Below are 17,220 nucleotides of genomic sequence, written 5' to 3' on the forward strand. Positions count from 1 at the left end.
CAGCTGTCACACACTATATTTTCACTGTGGTTGCTAGATGTTCTATTCCTGAATCTCAGGATTCCGCACAGGAAAATTCCAATGCGGAGACTGTTCTGTTTCCGCCTGAAATGACCAAAAGTGGCCTCAGGAAACAAAAGAGAAATCACCGTGCGTTCCTGCAGCTGGGTGGAGCTGGCACATCCACTACCCTTCGTGCATGTTGTGCAGCTATAAAACACAAATGTTAAAGAGAACAAGCCCAAGAGCTACAATAAAACCACTTTAAAAGGAACACACTTTTTTGCTCTAAGGAAAAATAAACTCCATTTTCTAAAGTTCAAAGAAAACCAATGGAAAACTCTGAGAATTGTACTCATGTATTAAATGTATCTGATCCCATTATGTTCCTGTTCCACAAACAGCACGCAGACTGGTCACACCCCTGTGTACGCACACGGAAGCACACTGCTCTCTCCTTATGTGTGTCTCGACCTGGCATTGACACTAGGTATTAAGGGGGGTTATAGTTTATTGAGAGGCTCCAGGGTCCCACCTGACAAATGCCATCTTTTGGAGAACTAGTCCTGCAAAACAGCCAGTCAAAGAAGAGTTACCTAACTTTAGGAGAATACATCACAGCTCCTGGAGCAAGGCTGCCAAAGAGCTAAGTGCAATGTTGACCTTGGACATCAGTACTTGTACTATGTCTTGCCTTTCTTTGATGCAGAAAATAACTCACAAAATAGCAAGCAATGATGTGAGAAAAAAGATGAGTTCATAAAATATTTAGTAAAAATTATGCTGCTTTGGCCGTACGTGGTGGCTCATGCCCGTAATCCTAGCACTCTGGGAGGCCCAGGTGGGCAAATCACTCAAGGTCAGGAGTTCGAGACCAGCCTGAGCAAGAGCAAGACCCTGTCTCTACTAAAAATATAAAGAAATTAATTGGCCAATTAAAATATATATAGAAAAAATTAGCCAGGCATGGTGGCGCATGCCTGTAGTCCCAGCTATTTGGGAGGCTGAGGCAGGAGGATCGCTTGAGCCCAGGAGTTTGAGGTTGCTATGAGCTAAGCTGACGCCACGGCACTCTAGCCTGGGCAACAAAGTGAGACTCTGTCTCAAAAAAAAAAAAAATTATGCTGCTTTTGTCAGTGATTATATAGATCATTACTAATAAGCCACACTCAAAACCTAACTCCATTCTTATTCCCAGGGAGTTTACAATCACGAGGAGATAAAAGAAAACTTATAATGCTCTTCAGGGCTGAAGAGACTTGAACACATGAACTTGCCCTGGGAAACTCAGCAACACACGTCAATTCTCCCCAAGTTACCTATAAACTTAAAGATACACGATAAAAATAATAACAAGATTTCTATATTTGGAATTAAACCAGCATGCTGAAGTTCATATGGAAAAATGAGCCAGCTATAACAGCCAAGGAAATTATGAAAAAGAAGGGACATGAGGGGGGTCCCAGCACTGCCCCAAGGCCCACAGTAAAACACAGTAGAAGCTACAATCTGCTAATGGTGTATGTTCAGGATCATCAACAGAAAAGAAAAGATTGGAAATATGCCTAAATACAGCCAGGAAATGTAACTGATGGAAAAGGTGGCACTTGTTCGGATTGTTTAGTAAATGGCATGGGGCAAGGGGTAGCCATCTTGAAAAGAATTATGTTGGAGCTACACCTCACACCAGGATAAATTCCACAAGGATCAAACATTTCAAAATAAAAATAAAAAGACCTTTCTAAGGAAAACAGAAATTCCAGAAGCCACAAAAGAAACAACTGAAAAAAAACCTGACTTTGAAAGCATTTAAAAAAATTCTACAGGCCAATACCACCATGGTAAAGTCAAAACACGAACTGAGAACAAATATTTACAATTCATATCACAACGGGCTAATGAATCCCCTAGTACATAAACAGCTCTCTCAAGTTATTAGGAAAAAGACAAATGACAATCACAAAGAAGCAGTTAAATAGAAAAAGAAATCAAAAATAGTTCTAAAATATAAAAGGATGCACAGTGTCTTTCATGAAAGAGAGACAAATTAAAACCACGGTGAGAAAGTATTTTTCACCTACCAGACTGGCAATAGCAAAAAGCAGGAGGACGCCTTGTGCGGGCAAGCTGCGGGGAGCACGGGCTCACACAGCGCTGGCGGGAAAGGCTTGAGGGCAACAGCTCACAGAAATGTCCACGCACACCCCCTTTGACCCAGCAATTCCACTTCTAGGAGTTTATCCTATGGCGACATGTGTTACAATCATGAGGTAAACACAGAATTATTCCATGTAGCATTGTGAAAGCAAAAGATTACAAATAAAGGAAACCTCCATCTAGGAGCCTGGTTAAACAAGCGGTGTTTGTTTATGGAATACTGAGCAGCCGGGACGCAAATGCAGGACGCCCTTCCTACACTCTCAGGGAAGGATCTCTAAGGGATATTTCACAGAGAAAAGATGGAAGGACGAACACAGGAGCCGGCTGACAGCAAGGGCCACACTGAGGGGCCAGGTCACAGACTGTACTGGCTGAGGAGAGAACACTGGCAAATGCAGTCGCTGCTTCTTGAGCAGGGGAGCCTTGAGCAGAAACGTATTCGTAAGAGGAAGGAAATGATGCAGCTGCCCCAGAGCTTTCCGTAAGAGGAACACAGTTCCAAAAGTTCCAAAAAGCTGAAAGAAGCCACTGTGGACGGCGGTGGGCTAGCCCTGGTGAAATGGCAGGGCAGCCCGCGCCTGCACACGGGAAAACATTTCCTCAAATGGTCAACAACTCCAGCCTTGTGAAAGGTCAGCTTAGCCATGAGACCTTTACTCTAGCCACACAGCGAGAGAGCGCCACAAAACCACACAGATAAGCACGTTCTAGAAAGTTCTGCCAAAGCAAAGTCCATCTCTCTTTACACATGAAGGACTAATGCAGAGGACAGTGGCTGATGTCACTGCTTATAATTATTACTAGGAACAAACTACATACAGCTTTCAAAACTGAAGGATAAAATACATATTCAGAGTCCTCTTGATTTCATATCGGTTTGAAACAGCTACAAGAAATTAAAAGTGTAAAAATCATACATATCATCACAACCCTTACAAAAGTATTCTCATGTTTTGTTTCCTTTTAATCTGTATCTATTTGAAAACAGAGTATTTAGATAGTTATAATGATAGTACATCTATAGATATATAGATACGTAATTGTCTCCTGCTTTTTTCACTTATTCTCTGTTTTTACAGATAATCGTTATGCTAAGTTATGGGTACTGCATAAAATTCTATCTTATTTATTGGCTACAGTTAAGGGAGCAAGCATTTATCTATTCTAGCCCCTTCCATGGGCATGCTACATAATTTAATTTACCCCTTGCAGCCACTCTTACCACTAGGGCCCCCTTACAGACCCTGGTAGGCAGCAGACCCTGCATCTGAACTTCACGTCTGTTTGACTCACAGCTCGCATTCTTTCCCTGCATTATACTGCTGCTGCCTGCATTGCTGGATGTTGTTCCTAATTTTTACCATAATAAATAATGTTGGCACAAACATCTTTACATGTTTTGTTCTTAACCTTTCTCGATTTTTTCCAACTTATGTGTACATAGTTTTAAAAAGTCCAACGAGATGCCCCACACTTCTCCTGACTCCTGCCCCTGAGAGGCAACTATTCTCAACTCCGTTAGCTCTCCCTACCACCCCGCTCTTGCCTCCATGCTTCTAGATGCCATGTTTATCCTGCTGGTTCTTCAATTTCAGTTTTCAATATCACCTACCGAGCCACCTACTCCGGAAGTGCTAGATCTTTTTTTTCCCCCATAGGAGAAAGAGCATGCAAAATTATTTGATTATAGTTTTACATGACACAGGAGCCTTTAGAATGAAGACTCAAAGATACAGGGGAAACTCTATTTTTATGCTTAGGTTCAACAAAGCATGAACAGCCACGTAGAAATAGGATTGGACAAAAAGGGTGTGATCTAATGCTACTAATAATAGGTTAAGTTGGGAAACCCAGCAAGGCCTGTCTGGTTAGGTTCTTCCTGGTCTCTCTGTGCAGCATTCCTTCCTTCCGGGTGGTTAGGCAAGACCCTCTCTGGAATGAGGGTCTTATGACCTACAATCAGACAAGGTAGGTCAGACGAGTTCTTTACAGCCAGTGCTAGTTCTCTTAACTCTCCTCTAAAACATGCCTGTTTCTCCTCCCCCATTGTTTTCAACATTGTTACAGCAACAGTTTTGGTTAAATTAATTTTCAGTGTTTATAAAATTATAATTATGTAAATATTAGCCACCACTAAGTCACATATTGTATTCCTTTTTGAAAATTTAAAAAATTTCCCTTGGGTTATCACTTTTATCAGTTCCGCGTTAGCTTAATTTTCTATGTACCGATCCCTGATTTGTCTCCAGACTCTCTGGGAGTTGTGAGTCTCTGACAGTCAAAGATGTTGGGCGGTCACCAGTTTTGCTTTCTCCTGGGCATGCCGCTGAGGGCCCCCCATGCCTGCTCCCATCTGGAAGGGCCCCCTCCCCTCCATCCTACCCCCTGCACCCCGCCCCGGGTCCTGGGCCCCATGGCTGCTCTCCCACGCTCGCTTCCCCTTTGGGTGGTGGCCATCTTCCACCAGCTTCTTAAGGAAAAAATGAAATGGACAAAACCTTTTTTTTAGGTCCACTCTCCATATCTGAAAGTGTCTTCATATCACCATCACATTAGGTTAATTCTAAGCTAGAAGCCATTTAAGGCCTCGCTCCACTGCCCTCCAGCTTCAATCTGCCACTGAGATCTGTCTGCGGTCAGTTCTGATGCCTGATCCTCCTGTGCCATCTGTCTTCCTTACTCCCTGGAAATTCTGGGGATCTTGCTTTATGATGTGCTCCAAAATGTCAATGAGAGCTTTGATTGCATCTTTTTTATTCTCTGGGTGAGGGTTTCTGAAGCTCTTTCGATCTGGAGGGTCGAGTCCTACAGTTCTGGGAGCGCTTTAGGAAATTGCTTTGATAATTTCCTGCCCCCATTTTCTCTGGCCTCTCTTTCTGGTACTGATGTTATCTGGATGTTGGATTTCCTGGACTGATCCTCTCAATTTCTCTTCCACTTTCCATGCTCTATCTTTTTGGTTTTTATTCTACTTTTGGGAAGAGACCTTCCATTTTATATTCTAATCCTGCTGTTAATCTTCTTCATTTCAGCTCCAGAAGCTTTCTTGTTCTCTGAATATTCCAGCTTTATATTTATAGTCTCTTCTCCTCCCCACATAGATGCATATCTTCTCTTATCTCTGAATGTAAGTTACAGGTTTGCTCACTTAAGTTTACTTCAGCCCATTCATTGTGTTTCCTTCACTTCCTTTCCTTTGTGTGCTGCATGTCTTTGTCTTTCATTGTGCAAGGCTTCCTCAAATGTCTAGCCACTCTTGGTCATCTGCTCTTACTGCAGAGTGAAGCGCTAAAATGCTGGTGTGGAGCCATCGGTCTACAAACGCAGGGCATGTTGTGGCCACTCTGTTAAGAGGACCTCCAAATTACAGTGTCTCGGGGACTTTTCTCTTAGGCTGGTCAGTTTCCCCAGAGGGGAATCCTCTTATCTCCTTGGGGAACCTGGTCGTGGCTTGGGACTTTCCAAATGCAGACTCTATGGCCTGTGCTCATCCCCACCCTTAAGCTGCCAGTCTCCTGCCATGGGGGAGGCAGGGCAGTCAGTCACCTGACTGTGAGAGAGGGGAGGACACTGGGAACTTCCCGCCAATTCTCGTGGTTTCAGGCACATGTCACACCTATCCTCAGAGGTACCTTGTGCCTTCAATTCCTAAGCCTTCAAATCAGCCTCATTCTTGTAGGATTTTCCCTCTGTGGGTTTGGGTTTTAGCTTTCCCAGGTCTTCTAAGTCAATTTCCACTTGTCTATCTGCTCTCTACTCATTTGCTCCCATCCCTGCTCCTATTCTCTATGTTCTTGAGAATTTATACCCTTTATTATCATTTTAGGGAGGATTCAGTAAAGAGTGAAGATAATATGTGTTCAATCTGCCACTTTTAATCAAGCCTTTTAGCTCTGATCTTTGTTTAAATTATTTCTTTGGGTTAAATCCACAGTACTGGAATCAATGTTCTTACTCCTTTATTTATGATCTGTGAATTCATGTATTCAATCCATAAACATTTACTGAGCACCTACTATGTGTTGGACACTATACTGGGCAGAGAGACTACAGGGTACAGGGAAAAAACAAGGACTATGGGGCCAGAGAGACCACCGTCAAATCTCAGTTCTGCTAGCTCTGTGATCTGGGCTATTCCTCTTGTTGAGTTGCATTTACTCATTTGTTAAGAATTGAAGTGAGAAGGTGGGAAAATGAATAATTACATCTATTTTGCAGGGCTATTCTGAAGGTTAAAAAAATATATAGAAATCACTGAATTCAGTAGCTGATGGACAGCAGGTACCCAAGAACTGAAAGTATTTATGCTGTTGTTAATAGTAAGTTATTTCTTAATTGATCACAGGATACAGATTACTCAATACTTTTAATGCAAATGAATGTAAATTTGATAATGGAAGCACCAGATGTATCAGACAACAGAGAAGAGAACCAGAAACATCCAGGAAGGCTTCATCAAAGTGGGGGCACTGTGTTCTCTCACATAAGGAGGCTGTGTATAGATGTGAAGGGGTTCCAGGTAGAAGGCATGGCACGTGTGAGACACGAGCAAGAGAGAACATGTGGTATCAGGAAATGTGGAGTGATCGGATGTGTCTAGAACACAAGGCATGTGGGGGAGAATGGGGGGATGCAGGGTCTCGCTTTACGGGCAGGGAGCTGCCACTGCGGTTGCAAGCAGGGGCGTGGGGCCATTAGATTTGTGCTTTAGAAAGATAACCTGCGAGACAAATTAGAAGGGGTAGAGAATGGAGGTGGATCTCCTGCATCATTGAAAGCTGATGCCGCTCAGGTGAGGCAGAGGCAATGGAGTGGTTAGGAGAGAGGGACCGCAGGACAGACGTAAGGAGGTTCAACTGACAGGCTGGTGTCTGTGGCTGTCATTGTTCTCCCTGCTTCTGCTTCTGGACCCAGGTAAGCATGTGCTTCTTCTGAAGTTAGGCATGGCCATGAGTCTTGCTTTAACCAATGAAATGAGAAAGGAAATGACAAAGTGCCACTTCCAGGTAGCAGCCTTTAAGAGCCAGTGTGTGAGGCCCCATGTCCCTTTTTCTGTCTCAGTGGTGACCACAGAAGCACATGCTGAGATAACACCTCCATCAGCTGGGGTCCTGGGGGGATTACAATCAGCAGAACCCTCCTTCTGATTGAAGTAAACATGTAACACGAGTGAGAAATAAATGTTTGTGATTTTAAGATGCTGAGATTTAGGGGTGATTAGTTACCACTGTATAAACTAGCTCACCTTGACTAATACGACATCCAATTTAATATCCTATCGATAATACTGCCAGACTGTCCTCTGAGTATCAAATAATACTTTGCACTTTAAAGTTTCATTGTAACCAATGAACAACGAAAGGCTGAACATTATTTGGTGTTTATTATGTATATTTCCTTTCTGGGAAATTATCTAGGCCTACCCTTTACCTACTTAGCCACTGAGGTCTTGCTGACATTCGAAAATACTTGTGTGACCTTTGTGTACATTATGTCTTTTGTTATTTATACAACTGTTCTAGCTAATAATGTTAATATAAAAATAGCTACAATAACAGCAGCTATGCTTACTGAATTCTTATATATGCCAGGTATCCTATAAATCATCTCACATGCTGGCCCCTTTTCCATCATACTGAACCCACAAAATAAATACTATCGCACCCATTTTACAAATGAAGAAATGGAGACTCTGCAAGGTGAAGTCACCGGCCAGTAGGGGGCAGGGCTGGCATCTGAGCCCAGGAGGGTGTCACTGAAGAGCCTGGGCTCCAGGTCCCCTGGGCAACAGCCAGCTGACTTCTCCCTCTGCCCTGGCGCCTCTGACCTTGCCCCTCAATCTGGGGGTGAGACTTCATTCAATGTGGCTTTCTCCTCCAGTTTCCTATTTTTCTCTTCTTCCTTTCCCAGCTTTTGTTTCCTCACTTGCTTCTTTGGTTTATGTGAGCTGATCTGTTTTCGTACCTCACTTCTGAAAACACATTCTTGTAAATCCCTGAAAACACATTCTTGTAAATCCCTGATTCTTTCTGGCCAATGTCTATAGCCTTTGGGCAGCCCTCAACCTTCCTAACTGTCAGGTTTCTGAGACCCTCTTCGGTGCTCTCCTTCTGTGGCTACCATGACACTCCTGGTTTGGGGCTCCTGGTTCTCTGCCTGCCTTGCTTACTGCCTATCTCTGGCCCATCGGCTGGCTCTTCCTCCCACCTAACCATGAACTGTCTCAGCAATCAGTCCTCAGTGTCTCTCTTCCCCCTGCCCTTACCCCCTTCCAATCTCCCCTACCTGCAGCTGATCTGGAATCTGCATATCTGGCCTTGAGCTCCCACCTCGGTTCCGCATTTGCACCTGTCCATGTGCACATCCCACAGATGAGCCCCGGACTAAACAGCTTTCTCTGAGAAAGCAGCTTCCCCGTTTGACTTCTCTATTTCTGTCAATGACTCCATTTTTCTCTCAACTCTATTCTTCTCGGTAACCTTGGCATTATCTGTGGTTCCGTTTCCCAGCCCTTTCCCCCAGTGGCCAAGGCCATCCCATCATCCACAGACACCATGTCTCTACCTTGGAAGGCCCCTGGAGCTTGTCTCGCCTTCCCTTTCTACCACCACTGGTGCTCTCAGGATCCAGTCCAAATTCCTCCTTTCTGGGAATTTGAGACTCCATGTGACCTGACTTGCTCTTCCTCCCCAACAGACAGCTTTTATCACACCAGACTGTGGCACAGGGACCTGGCCAGGAGGCCACCAGACCAGTGATGGGGCCCAAGGCCCAAAGCAAACAAAATCAAAGGGCACAGTGAGCAAAGGGGAGATGGCTGGGTGGTCCAAAAGCTACTCAAACAGCAGCAAGATCATCGTTGGGAATTACAAGAGAGAGGATCAAAGTCCAGCCAAATAAAGATCCGTGGAACTTCAGGGACAGAAGTAGAGTGGCTGTGGGGTTAGAGTGAAGCAGGGACAATAAGGCAACGTGCCAGTGGCAAAACCTCTGCCACCTTCTTATCCGAGAAGCTGTCAGAAAGCCCGCAGGATGAAAGGACAAACATGGCTGGGTGGAAAGTGCTGGCCTGGACAGCAAAGGAGTTTTCTGCCAGGGCCGCTTGCTTAGAGATGGGGTTCACTGGCTCACGCTCACGCCAACCTCTGTGCTTTCTCTCCCGCTGTCCCATCTAGCCGAGCCAGCTCGTCTCTCAGGATTACGCCAGACCTCGTCACCCAAGCCGCCACAGTAATGTCTCCCTCTTTCTCTAAACTCCTTTATCGCTTATCTGAGTTACTGAGTCTGACAATCACATGATCCTACCGAATCAATCTGCTAACTTCTGTGTGTGCTGGCTCTGCGAGGGAGCAGCACGGGGAGCACAGAGAGTTTTAACACAGTCTCTGTCCTCAAGCCTCTCGGAATACAGCTGGGGGTGAAGAGAAACACACACGTGGGAAGTTTCCGTCTGTCATTAGGCAAGAGCCAAAGAGACAGGGACAGGTAAAAGTCAGAGGATGCTGGAACAGCTACGGTTTGAGAAGGCCTGAGGGACAGAGAGGGTTCTGCAGGACAGAGTAGGTAGAATGTGACATACAGTAGCATGTGTGTACACAGGAGGGGCTGAGCGTGGTGCACAGATGGCGAACAGACTGGAGGAGCAGGTTACTACTAAATATTACTGACTAATTAAACAACATATACATATATTCACTCAGAAGAATCTTCCTTTATTTGAACATCAAGGAACGAAAAGTTCATCCTGTTAGGGCTTGGTAGGCTTACATTTTCTGGCTCACAATACTAGATCAGGGTCTTGCCAGCAGGAGAATCTGGTCACAGGAAAGTCAGGTTGGCTGTGGCAATGGCCTTAGTACTCAGTGGAAGGATGGAGAAACATATAACCTGCTGTTTCTCATGAACTCCTTCCCTCCTGAGAGGCCACAGATGGTTCTGGATCAACCACTGACCTTTGGGGAAGCTTCCCAAATGGTTTGGATTACAGACTCTTGTAATGGCTACCTCAGAGGCTAAGCTGTCTGGCGTGACTCCAGGCACCCACGCTGACCCAGAGCCCGCACTCTATGATTAGAAACCGACACAGGGTGGAGAGTTAGGGTGGTTCACAAGCTGCCACGCAGCTGAGTCATCCCATGGCTCACCGTGACACTGCACGGCAGGCGGCACCCCGGGCAGATAAGCAGCCTCTGAGGAGGGCCCAGCCCACGGTAAGGGCACTTCTCAGCCTGGCCACAGACATGCTTTAGGGTGGCAATGGCATCACATTCAGTCACAGGTAAAATCAAGTGTTCAGGACTATAGTCGTCTGTGTGAGTAACAGCCTCCTAGAATTGCGTGGAGGGGTAGCTTTCCTTGCAAACCCAGGACAATGCTTTCCTGATAGATTCTGACCCTAAAGCTCAGGTGCTGCAACAGACTCCAGCTGCACAGAAGGTATTGCTGCTGCTGCGGAGGACTGGGCTTCCGAAGTCAGTCGCTTCGCTCACTGCTGCTCGGACAGAGTGTACACTGCAGTCAGCTCCTCACGCTCCCCCCGCTGGATGACAGCACTGGGCTGGGAGTTTAGACACCACGCTTACTTAAACCCGAGAACGATCTTTCCAAGTCAGCTTACTGTCTTAATCATATTTTACCAATAAAGCACAGACTATTTTGTAGTATGAAGTGTGCTGTCCTGTCATAGTGAAGAGAGACGTGCTGAGAAGTGGGCAGAGAAATAGAACTGTTTGAGATAAAAATTGGTAACCTCTGAATTCACAGGATCAGTAAAACATGAGAGGCTGATAAAAGTTGGCTATACTTAGAAATTTTAGACTTTCTAGAAAATGAGGTCCATTTCCTGCTTCTGGATATTGGAGCAATTTTCAGTCAATTACATATTGAAAAGGACCATAAAAGTGGATCCGATTCCACGTAAGTGCTGTCTGGCAAATTAGGTTTCCGTAAGTACCGGTAGTTTGAGTTAGAAGCTGAGGATGACTGGTCGACCCTGGAGCCTGGTCTGGGAGAGGCTGAAACAGAGGGGTGACCCAGCAACAGGACCTTCCATGTGGGACAAAGCCACTCACCTAACCATATGTGCTGGGTCTGACACCACATGATAGCACCAGTTGTAGGATAAGCGTCTTTTGCTTTTTTGAAGACATGGTAGAGCCCTGAAGAGTAAACTCGGGCACGGTGGATAGGGCAGTCTGAAGGTCATAAATATTTGGAAACTGGAATTGATTGCTTTAAAGAGTACATGGAATGTGAGAGGTGAACTAAATCGAGAGAGACTTGAATACTTCGGATTCTGAATCTTTTAGGTCTTTCAGGCTTCAGCAATTCCTACAAGGCACAAACTCTCTGATAAGAAGCTACCATCTGTATCTCAGCTGGAGAAAGTAGATGAAGTCTGCAGCAGACCCAGCTCGGTGATCTTGGTTCAGCACAAGCAGAGGCCTCAAAGATGGCGGCACTTCCTGTCCTGGCGCAGCTGGCCCCTCAAATAAATGACCTGCGCAGGCAGAGCCACGCAGGTGGGCAATGTCCAAGAGTGAAAGTGAACCTGGCCACTGGCAAATTAAACACCCACCTCCAAGTGCACACCCATTCACAGAAATCTCACCCTCTCGTGGCAGAAGGCAGAGAGTGTCAGAGAGGGCAACCGACTCACCCCTCTTTGCCTCAGACTGCCTATTAACAGCACAAGTCTCAGGAAAGCAGTCAGGCCATGGCAAACTGGGATGTCTGGGCAGCCTGGTAACAGCAGACAGTGTCCCAGGGTCAGCAATTCAACCACTTCACCTTGACAGTTTTGGTTTGGGCCGTTTCATCAGAACACGAGCAATTTTAAGATGGAGTTGCGTGAAAGCCTTCCCTCACGGAGGCTAACCCTCAACACGCAGCCTTGGTAAGGATCACTTTGAGTCTTCCGTCTTTCAGGAACTCGCTTACAGTGTGTGTTCAGGTGCATGTGTCCTCAAGGTCTGGCGGTTACATAATAAACCCGTCAGGGAGCTGCAGACCCACTTGTCAATTGTTAATAGTTTACCATGAGCAATATTTGCACAACTCTTAAAACAGATCAGACCAGTGGAAGTAAGACTCTTGGCAATTAGGAGTTTATCCTGTGAAAAGGACAAAGCTTTAGTGTTCAGCCAAGGAGGAAAGGATCTAAATCTGATCTGGTATGTCTGCGAGCAAGAGGGAATTAAGAGGAATTTAAGTCCGAGATAATGAAATTCTTTTTGGCTTTAATCCGCCATAGATAAGCTGTGCTGGCTCCAGAATTTTTACCTAGAGGGGCCCAGGGGTGGCAATCTGACTGCAAGGGAGTGTGTGAAGCTGCATTTGCCTAATGTTTTATTTAAGATTGAGAAAACATCAGTTGCCCATTTCAAAGCCCCTCATCCCAGCTTCTGCTTTGGCACTGCCACTGAAAATAAACAGCCTTACAACAAAGGACGAAAATGGCAGGAGAGTGGCTATTTTATATATTGAGTCCTGTGCTCTTTAGCTCTGGGAAATAACTCCCTACACTGCACTACCAGAAAAGTTTGAATTAGTGCTTTTCTGTAGGGCACTTCTAATGATATATTTAATACTTCCTTGGTACACTAGGACAACAATAGCATATCTTATACATCAATGACAAAATATAGTATTTGGATACATAAACCAGACTTTTTATTTGGGGTAGATAAAAGAAAAATCGATATTTATAGTTAAGAAGTAAATATGTATGACAGTAATAGAAAGGGAATTGGCATTGTTTGAGAGAAAAATCAAAAGTATTAGTAGCTTTTCTCTCTTATCAGAAACAATTAGGAAGCAGAGTTGTAAGGAAACCAATTTTTTAAAAGAAGTGCCTCTAGAAAATTTCCATAATGAAAAAGCTTGAAGAATGGATCTTTTTAAAACCCTCCAAACAATTAAGTCTCAGGGAAATAGATCCTCAAATGTTCATTAACCAAGACTAATGGATGAACTACTGGCAGCAAACTAAAGACACAGACCAAATATGATGAGAACAGCACTTCAACTGGATTCTTTTTTTTTAAATTTTTTTTTTGAGACAGAGTCTTGCTTTGTTGCCCAGGCTAGAGTGAGTGCCATGGTGTCAGCCTAGCTTACAGCAACATCAAACTCCTGGGCTCAAGCAATCCTGCTGCCTCAGTTTCCCAAGTAGCTGGGACTATAGGCATGCACCACCATGCCCAGCTAATTTTTTTCCTATATATATTAGTTGGCCAATTAATTTCTTTCTATTTATAGTAGAGATGGGGTCTCCCTCTTGCTCAGGCTGGTTTCAAACTCCTGACCTCGAGCAATCTGCCCGCCTCAGCCTCCCAGAGTGCTAGGATTACAGGCGTGAGCCACCACGCCCGGCCCCACTCAACCGGATTCTTATTTGGAGCTTATATTCTGGTGAGTGCAGAGAGTAAGGGGGAAAACCACAGAAGATGAGTCCATGACAATCTATGGAAAGGCCGGGGGTCTCCTGCCATTCTCATACGACTGCCTGAAGCAGCTTCCATGAGGAAATGTTCAGAGGAGGCACCCTGGCACAGGAGAGCCAAGTTTTATTTTTGGCTTGATATTGGAATGGGTGTGACCTCACTCCTAAGTCTTAGGTGTTGCCTAAACCCATGGGAAACAATAACATCCAGTTCTTATCAGCACAGGTGGCAGCTGGCTACAGAAGAAAGCTATTACATGTTTGTCTCTGGGGAAGGAAGGACCCACAGCATGTGGCTGTGGTTTTGATCACACTGCTCCCCTTCTCTGGACCCTGCAGGGGCTTCTAGATGTCTCTTGCACCCAATGAAGACACCTCAGCTCTCCATTTTAAGGCTTGTCTGTGAGCTAAGTGCTCCATCACGCTTCTCCTAAATGCCTTCATCTTTAGCTACACCATGGCCCACACCGACAGGCCTGTGCATGAGTGAAAAAGCAGCAGCCTGGCTTCCCACAGGGGAGTTTATAAATTTTAATAGCAGGCTTCCAGAGATAGGGCACCTGCTGCCTGTCTCTACTTTCCAACCTGGACCTGCTGACAGAAACTGCAGCCAGGTCCCCAGGGAAAGGTGGAGGCTGCAAACTGCCATCATGCCTAGGCCTGGGGTTGCCCTGTCTCAATTTAAGACCAAAAAAAAAAAATCCATATTCTTCCAGCAAGGCTCCAGAGTGGAGCCTTCCCAGATAAACAAAGCCCTGTCAAAGCTGAAGGTACACCTGATTCCCTAGAGCACCACCGAGCAAGCCAGAGACAGTGCAGTTCGTTTCTTTTGCCAAGCACACATGGCATTCGGCAAAAGGAGAATATCTCACACCTACGCCTGTTTATGGAAAATAAGACACAGAATGGCATTGTACTTGAGATTTGGAACTGCCAGAAATCCTGTTCTGTCTCCCCAAGAGTGTGGCTTTTGATATGGGGTGTACACATCCTCCAGTGATAAAAGAGATACCAATTCACACAAGACAAGATGGAATGTTCTAAATGGACACAGAAGCTACATGCTAGGCAAACATGCTAGGAAGATGGAAGAAGGGCTCATCCTGGCTGGAGAGGAGCGGGGGAAGTCAGAGAACAGCATCTCAGAATTGATGCCACTTGAGCTTTTCTTACAGAATAAGAGGCATTTTGGTGGGGAGAGACGGGAGGGGATTTGTTGTAGCCAGGGGACAACAGCCCAGGGGCAGGCACTTCGTGAGCAGTAAGAGATGCCAGGAGTGATGAATCTAGACAGGTGGGCCTGGGTCACGCTGTTGCGTGCTGGCCTGTTCGTGCTGGCCTGTTGGACGTGTTGGACGCTGGCCTACTCGAGGAAGCCAACTGGAGTGGTATGACGACAGATGGGTGGGTCAGACACAGGGAGGTGACTGGGGCCACTCCTGTAAACGCCCAAAGGACAGGTAGTTACGCAGCTGAACACATACGCAGAAGGTCCTGACCTGTATACTTAGGATCTACATTTTTACTGTATGTAAATGTTGGCTCAAAAAAGTACTTTTAAAAAAAAGAAAGCCCAAGGGAGACAGTGCCAGTCTGCCCTGGAGCACAGGAGACAGAATAGTTAGAAGAGGACAGACACACAGGAAAACCATTCTCTTTAGGTTCCTGTCCTTACTCTGTAGTCAGGGCCCCTCTCCCAGGGTCCTTCCTCTAAAAAGACCTCTGATGCTGGCTAACAAAGCAAGGGTACCAGAATCCGAACACGTTAGTGCTGAAGGCAACATCAGAGAGATGCCTACTTCATTTTATGCAGAAGGAAACCAGCGACCAGAGGGGCTATCACTTTGGCCAGGGTCCAGTGGCTAGTTTCTAAACTAAGTAGAAGACCTAGGTTTACCTCCTAGTCCAAACTCCAACTCAAGGCTCTCTCTCTACACCACTGCTGCCAACAGCCGTTAGGAAATTTAAATGAATAATTCTGCAGCTGTGAAAAATCAAATGTTAGAAGATGTGTAGCAGCAGTGTGGGTAATGTCCATGGCATACCAAGTGTTAAAGCAGGTTACCAAACAATATATATCATCCTGATTTTGTGGGGACAAGTATACAGAGAAGAAAAAAACCACAGGGATGATCACCAAAATAGTAGCAGTGCATTATCTCCAGGTAGGAGAATTACAGATGATTTTTTTTTCATGTAGGGGGTTTCCCAGTAAAAATCAGAAAACATGCTAGACAAATTCTAAAAGAGCTGTAATACTTATAAGATGATTTGTGTGTGATTTATTTTCCATTTTAAAAAAATGAATATGCATTAAATTTTTTATTCAGAAAAAATGTAGATTAGTATCACCATCTAGATTTTCTCATCATTCTAAAGTGAACTTTAGTCTGCTTGCTTCACTAAAAGCAAACACTTCTTGGGAACAAAAAATGAATCATTAGGTAAATATTGATCTGTTGCTAAGTGAACAAGAGACAAATCATCCCATTGAAGTAAAGTTTTCCTCCAGACATTAAAAGATTCATCTGTAATGTATCATTGGGTAAATTATCTTAAAACAGATTTTCAAACTGACTTTAATGCTGAGAGGGGGAAAAATCCCTAATCTCATAACCTCCTATCAATGTTCACCTTTCATCAACTTTTCTTCTATACCAGATCAGCAAGGTACATGTCCTGATTCCACACAAGTCATCATAACTGGCTGCTTGCAGTCGGGACTACTGAGTGAAATCAACAGTGTGTTGTCGATCAGTTAACTGAACTTTCCAGGCGCTTGTGAAGGCTGCAGACAGGCTTCCTCACAGGAAAAATCTTCAAAGTCCCAGGAGAAGCACTTTTACCCATAACAGACATGTTTCCGCCCTCAACTTCAAACACATGGGAGGCCGTTACAGAAATGTGACACAGACAAAGAACATCAGGGGACGGTGGCTACCAACAGAGTGACAGAAATAGAAAGAGGGTCATGTGGGAATTGAAGGCCACCCGGGGGCCAGTCCTGCTAATGACCCTCATCACAGCTGGCCTTTTATTGCTCTCTGCCTCGGTTCTCTCAACTGCACCCCAAGAAAAGTCCCTGTCCACTTCCCATGGATAAGAAGGGAACCAATTCTGAAGTCACAGTCCAGGTTTGGGTTCAGTTTCTCTCTCTACTACTCCCAGTTTCCTTGTCCTTAAAATGAGAGGAAAAATGAATCTACCCTCAATGTTGTTAAGAAGATTAAATGGTACAATGTCTATGAGAGGTACTCAACAAATTTCAAATGCGGTAACATGGATAAAAAGAGCGTAACATGAAAACATTTTTGTGATATCCTACGTGAACACAGGATATAGTGATTCCTAAAATCAGAATCTAAGTCAGAAATCAGAGGTTAGTTAAAAGTTGGAGGAGGAAGAAAACAAATCCTTTTGCCCCTGAATCACTTGTCATGTTCAAGTCAGAGTGCCTGGGTATTTGGAATTTAGCTGTTTAAGTGATGTTTCAACATGCTCTAAAAGGGCTGCTCCTATAATCAGAGGTTTTGAAAGTAAATAGTCTCGGGGAATTTGGCCCTTCACACCCACCTTCACACCGTAGCTAATTCCCAAACAAGCCTCAGGTCTGCCTT

At 44.9% G+C, this 17,220-nt stretch overlaps 1 protein-coding gene and 1 non-coding gene across 3 annotated transcripts in view; both read right to left on the reverse strand.

Moving 5' to 3' along the window:
• ABHD2 (abhydrolase domain containing 2, acylglycerol lipase) overlaps positions 1-17,220 on the reverse strand; it is a 102,294-nt gene that overhangs the window by 56,789 nt on the left and 28,285 nt on the right. The window lies entirely within an intron of this gene.
• Positions 15,803-15,864, reverse strand: LOC142872059 (U7 small nuclear RNA). The gene has a single exon (XR_012920302.1). It is a non-coding gene; the product is annotated as a U7 small nuclear RNA (small nuclear RNA).

The sequence above is a fragment of the Microcebus murinus genome, chromosome 7 (genome assembly GCF_040939455.1).
Source record: "Microcebus murinus isolate Inina chromosome 7, M.murinus_Inina_mat1.0, whole genome shotgun sequence".
NCBI classification, from domain to species: domain Eukaryota; kingdom Metazoa; phylum Chordata; class Mammalia; order Primates; family Cheirogaleidae; genus Microcebus; species Microcebus murinus.